Here is a 6,933-nt window from a genome sequence, read left to right as displayed (position 1 = left end):
TCAAATCTATAATTTCTTCACCTAGAGACACTATGTCCTTCTTCACTTTCTTCCTCTCTTCTTCCCATAGGGTTGTAGAAAACATATGTTGTCCAAACAGCTAGAAAAAAGTTTTTGTAGGGTAATGGAACCAATGTTCTCTTCATAGTTTATTTTCCTCTTCCTCTGTTCCTTCCATAACTACCTTAAGAAATATCTAAGCCATGTTGGTTTATAGGGAACTAGGCTAGTGTTTGAATAGACTAACTTATTCATTATCGGAACTATTGGTTGGCCCACTAGAAGATCATTTTGATTTTCATTTACCTCAACCCTACATTCCTCATTAGGGTTTTCAGGAATGTTTATAGTTTTAGGGTGAGAAGGAGAATTATCGAGAATAATTTGTACTAGGGATTCTTTAGTAGATGGTTTGGATGAAGTAGACTGAGCTTCTACTATCACTTTAGAAATTTGTCTCCTCATTCTAGGACTTCTTCTCACAAGGGTCTCCTCTAGTATCATAGTCATCTTCCAACTTCTTCCTTTTGGTGTCTCTGTTGTAGGAGTAACTACTATAGGACCCATCTTAGTTTTCTTTTGTTTTACAATTGCAGGGTTTGGCTTTTCTACTACTGGAGCTAAGGTCTATTCTTGTAATTTTTGTTTTCTTCTTACTCGAGCAGAGGGAGGTTTTGGAGTCTCTTGAATAGGTAAAGGCATAGTTTCTTGCACATTCTCTTACACATTTTCTTGTACATTTTCTTGCATGTTTTCTTGTACATTTCTAACTTTGGCATCTTGAGTACTTTTCTCAATAGGTTCAGTAGTGGAAACTACATTCTCCTCATTGGGTTGTTCATTAAGGATAGCCTGAGGTTGTAGAGTTTTAGCTTGGAAAAATTATGCCCATGTCATAGGAGAGGCATCCCTAAGTGATCTTTCTATGATTAATTTAATTAGGGCATGATGGGTGATAGAATTATCCTTTCCCATTTGGGTTTCTTTAGCACTAATGCATAACATGTTATACAAGAAATTGGGAACATTTACTAGACAATTGTGCCTTATACAACTAAACAATTTAAAATGATGTGCATGTAAATATGAAAATCTTCCTTCATAGGTGAGGTACTTGATAATGTGCATAGCCAACTCATTGTATGGTGACAGAAGAGACGTCCTTTTAAAACCTTGCTTGGTAATATCCAACTAAGGATTAGTTGGTATGACAAACTAAGCCCTGGCTAATATTGCATCATGTGTATTAGGATAATGTTATCCTATTGTCGATAACCTAGTTACATCAGCTATTTGCTCTTCTATAGCAACAACTATTAAATCCCATATAGTAGCTTCTCCTTCATTAAATGTTCTTATAAACTTTGTGGCTACTTCTTCATCAAACACAGTTAAACATAGGAAATACCCCAACCAGCTACATGGATTAAATCTTTTCACTGCTTCTACATCTGTGAGTAAGATAGTATGCTCCACTAGTTCTCATCGCTACAATTGTCCACCCATTCTACCTAACAATTTCACTCTCTGTTCTGTTTGCACTATTTCCCTTCTATGAATTCAGGCTTTTAGACCTATTTTCACATTTCATTTTTTTTTCTAATAAATGTCATAACAATTTGTTATGAGTAGCTATAATGCAGTTTATCATGGATATGTGAAAATCATCCAAAAATGGAATTTGGATCACTTGAAAATTAAATATGGGTCATATCACAGCCTGACAGTAGGGAATCATTCAAGAATAAGGGGTACGACACCTAGACACTTGCATACTTATAGCAATTGAGTTTCATAAAGGGAGTATAAAGATTTGGGAAAAATCTTCATGAATAAATAGGAATGTCATTGGGTTTTAGTAACCTTCCCTGCCCCCTACCAAAGATGGACAAGTGTCCACACTTGTTTGACTTTGTATAAGGTATCAAACTAGCATAACACTACCATAATATAAATAATGTAGTATTATATTTAACCAAAAAAATCAATGTACTATAAATGAATTAAGATTTGAAAAGCTTATACCTATGAGTTGATTGTTGCATGTACCAAAAGTGATAGAAAGTACATCAACATTGATAGCATACATCAACAAAATTGTGGTGTTTATTGAAAGCATTGGAAAATGATGACGTGGAAGGTGGGTCGGTAGTAGGTAAAGAAGTGAGATGAGTTGGAAAAGAAGAATTAGAAGATGAATGGAGAAATTTGGAACTTTATGTGGTCATAAATTTTTTATTATGGGCATGCACGAAGAAGTTAATATTGAAGAGCTACAGGAAGGAGGTCAACACCTTCTGTTGCAAGAAGAGTTACCGGTGTGCATTTGAATTTGGCCATTGAAACTGCTATAGGAAGTCCTCTTTTGTTTGGGGCCATTTATATAACTTGAGTCTATTACCATTGACTAATAATTTTAAAGGCACTAGATCAATGGTAGTTAATTGGACTGCTCCATTTTCAAAGACATGGTTAATTTCATATGGACCCAGCCATCTTGCTTGTAGCTTGCCTAACATATCTTTAAATCTAGAATCATATAGTAGCACCCAATCACCAACTTGAAATTGTTTATTGCTAATGTGGGAGTCATGCCATTACTTTCTTTGCTTCTATATGATTTTGGTGCATTCCAGAGTAGCCTTACACATTTCATACAAGGAATTAAGATGTAGAAGATGTTCTCTCTATGTTGTAGGAAGTTCAATGTTTAGCTCCAGTGCAATTCTTAAAGTTTTACATTCAAATTCAATGGGGAACATTGCTATCCTCCCATATAGGAGCCCAAATGGTGTGAACCCTGTAATAGTCTTTCATGTTGTTCTATAGGCCTAAATAGCTTCTAGAAATCTACTATTCCAATCCCTATGATGCAAATGAATTATTTTTGTTAAGATAGCCTCTATCTCCCAATTTGTGACTTCTACTTTTCCATTAGTTTGAGGGTGATAGGGACTTGATTTTTAGTGCTAGATATTATATTGTTTCATCAATTATGTGATTAGATTAGAAGTAAATTGTGTACCTTGGTTAGTGACTAGTTCTTTTGGTACACCATAGCAAGTAAAAATTTATTCATACAGAAATTCTACAACTTTGTGATCGTGAACATGCTACACATTTTTTCAGGTAGTTAGTGCACAACGATGATATATTATTTCCCATTGGGTGGAGGATCAATTGGACTAATGAAGTCCATACCACATTTGTCAAATGGTGTTAATGTTAGTTGTATATTGAGAGGCATTTCATCTGTTCTTGTTGGTCACCCCATCCTTTGACACTTGTCACACTTCCATGTATAGTTGGTTACATCTTTGTGAAGCATAGGCCAATAGTAACCAATTGTTAAAATTTTTGAGGCTGTTCTTTTTGCTACAAAGTGCCCTCCACATGGTTCATTATGACATGCATGTAGAATGTCATATGTTTCATCCTCTCTCACACATCTTCTCATAACTTGATTAGGTCCAGTGTGAAATGAAATATTATCAATCCAAGAGAAATGGAAACTTTTCTCTACAAGCATCTTCTTTTCCTTATAAGAGAAATGCTTTGGCATTTTATTAGTTGTAATGTAGTTAGCAATGTCTGCATACCATGGAGTTTGAACATCAATATGAAATAAATGCTCATCTAGAAATGCATCATCTACCAGAGTAGTGTTATTCTCATCGTGATAGATTCTTGATAAATAATCAACTACCACATTGGCTCTTCTAGGCTTATCAACAATGGTGATATGAAATTCTTGCAACAATAGTGACCATCTTGCTAACCAGCCTATTATAGCAGGTTTTTTCATGAGATATTTAATTGTTACATGATCAATATGAAAAAATATGGGATAGTGAGTTATGTAATGCCAAAATTTGTTCAAAACATAAACTACTGCTAATAGTTCTTTTTTAGTCATTGTGTATTTTAATTCTGGTCCATGAAGGCTCTTGCTAATATAATATATTGTATTTTCAAGATGTTGAGATTGTTGTCCTAGAACTACACCTATGGCATAGTTAGAAGCATCTGTATATATGTGAAAAGGAAAAGTCCAATTAGGGCCTTGTAAAATTGGGGCTGTAGTGAGAAGTTTCTTAAGCTACAAGAAGGTTTCATTGCATTTTGATGTCCAAATGAATTCAGCTTCTTTGGTCAGTAATGTATACAAGGGACTAGCTATTTTGCTAAAGTCTTTTATGAAATGTCTGTAATTTCTAGCATGACCTAGAATAGATCTTACATCTTTCAATTTTGTGGGTATGGGCAATGTTTGAATTACCTCTATCTTAGCTGGATCTACTTGTATTCTTGCAATTGATATGAAATGACCAAGTACCACACCTTCTTGCATGAGCATGAAACATTTTTCACTATTAAGTGCCAGATTATGTTCTTGACACCTTATTAGAACTTTTTCAAGATTCATCATTTCTTTTTCAAACGTGACTCCAAATGTTGTGAAGTCATCCATATATATTTCCATATAATCATGTGATATATCAGTAAAGATGCTAATAACAGCTCATTGAAATGCTACAGGAGCATTACATAGACCAAATGGGAAAATAGAGTATGCAAAAGTACCCCATGGGCATGTGAATGTGGTTTTATCTTGGTCTTCAGGAGCAATACTAATTTGATTATAACTACTATACCCATCTAGAAAAGAGAATTACTTCTTTCCAACTAGAGTGTCTAGAACTTGATCTATGAATGGTAAAGGAAAGTGATCCTTTTTGGTGGCCTTGTTCAATTCTCTATAATCTACACAAATGTTCCATTACCCTCCCTTTCTGGGCACTATGACTAGGGGTGACACCCATCTACTATAAGATATAGGATAAATAAAACCAGCATCAAGCAATTTTTGCAATTCATTTTTAACTATTTCTCTAAGGTTGGGATTTATCCTTCTTTGGGGTTGATGGAGCATTAGACACCCCTCATTGATGTATATTCTATGAGTGCATAATGTAGGACTCAAGCCTTTCATATCACCATAATCTCATGCAAAAGCCTTTTCATGATTTTGAAGTAGCTTTGTTAATTATTCCATTTGTGTGGATGTTAATTTGGAGTTAACATGAAGATTATGACATTTGGACAGCTCAACAGTAGTGGTAGACTCTATCATGGTAGCTTCAAAAATTGGACTTATATCTAGTTGACATGGTAAAATTTGATGAAGAATGTCTAGTTCTTTGAGAAAAGTACAATTCTCATCGCATTCCTCATATGTGGTTAATTCTAACACAAAACTTTTAGATACATCTTTTTCTACCACACAATTATTAGTAAGAATACTCTGAAGTATTGAATCCTCTTCTCAGAGCTTTAGAAAGGATTATCTATGTAACATCATAAGTTGTGCTATAGAGTTTAATTCTTCTTCTTCATCCCCTGAATCTGGCATGAAAAATGTTCTTAAATCTAATAATGGTTGTGTTGGAGGATACAAATCAAATTTCTTTGTTGCTTAACCATTTGATATGGTCATATTTCCTAATCTACAACTTATATTTGCATCAAATGTAGCTAACCAAGGTCATCCTAGGATGACAAGGTAACCAAATAGATTAACTTTGGGAGATAGAATCATGAAATCTATAGGATACTCTAGAGAGTCTAAGGTTACAATTATGTTTTCTATCATTCCATTAGGAGTGATAGTAGAACTATATACAAGTTGCAAAATTGTTGGAGTAGCCTTTAATCCTTCTATTTTCAACTTCTTCATAGTATCCTTAGTCATGATATTTATAGTAGCACCAAGATCTATCAAAGAATTTTTAATAGACTCACCATTTATACTCACATTCACAACTAGACTACCTAGATCGAAATATTTTGGAGTGGCCAATTTTCCTAACATAATGTTAGCCAATTGTCCCACAACATGGACTGTAGTTGGGTCCTTTTTCTTCCTTCCAGTCTTCTTCAAGTAGGCTTCTCTAATGGATTTTCCATAGGTAGGAACATATTTAATAGCTTGAAATATGGGTATTTGGACATGCATGTTTTTCAACTGATCAACAATTTCAAAAGATTGTTTCTCTATTTGTATAGGTTTACTTTGTACAAGCTTTTCTAGAAAAGGAGGTTCCACTACTGGCTGAGCTTGGGCTGAGATAGTGACATTGGTTGGGTCAACCTCTTTAGAGACTTGGGGTTCTAATGTTGTAGGAGTAACTAGTATTTTAGTTATAAGAGGTAGTTTAGGTGCTGGTAAAGTTGTATCAGATCTCAGATGTATATTTGCAACATTTAGAGTGTAATCAAGATATTGTTGAGCATCAACAATACACATGGTTTGTTGCGGCTACTGGTTATTTGGATTTGGCTGAGGTTGTGCAAGTAATTATGTCTACTTTTGAGGTCCAGGATTCATAGGTGGTGGCATTAATTCAAGTTGTTGAGCTGGGGGTGGTAATTGTGGAGTACTGCTATTTTGGTTAGCCCACTATTGAGGTCCCCTCCATTGGTTTTTAGACTGCCAATTCCCTTGGGATGGCTGCCATTGGTTTTGTTGGTTCTACCATTGGTTATGCTAGTTGGGCCATTTGTCCTACTGGTTGGGAGTTCTGAGGCCATTGGGGCTATTGTGGATTTTTCCAAGCATTACTCCAATAAGGTTGATTATATTATGGGGGGACTTAAGGATTATGATTTTTTCATTGATTATAGTTTTTCCATTGATTATCATATAAATTTGGATTTTTCAAAGGGTCTTGAGGAATACCTTGACATTGGGCCCATGGCCAGCATTGAGCAACAAAGAATACTTGTTTGTCATCTTCATCTACCTTGATGTACTTAGTTGGGAGATGTTGGCTCTCCATGCTGGCAACTAGTTTGCATTGGCAATCCTTCTTTTATTTCTAGCAATGAGGGCAGTATTCAACTAGTTATAATTCAGCTTCTGCATGCTTCTTC

This window comes from Cupressus sempervirens, chromosome 7 (assembly GCF_028749045.1).
Source record: "Cupressus sempervirens isolate cs-2001-9-10 chromosome 7, ASM2874904v1, whole genome shotgun sequence".
Classification (NCBI taxonomy): Eukaryota; Viridiplantae; Streptophyta; class Pinopsida; order Cupressales; family Cupressaceae; genus Cupressus; species Cupressus sempervirens.
Note: the sequence above shows the minus strand (reverse complement) of the source record.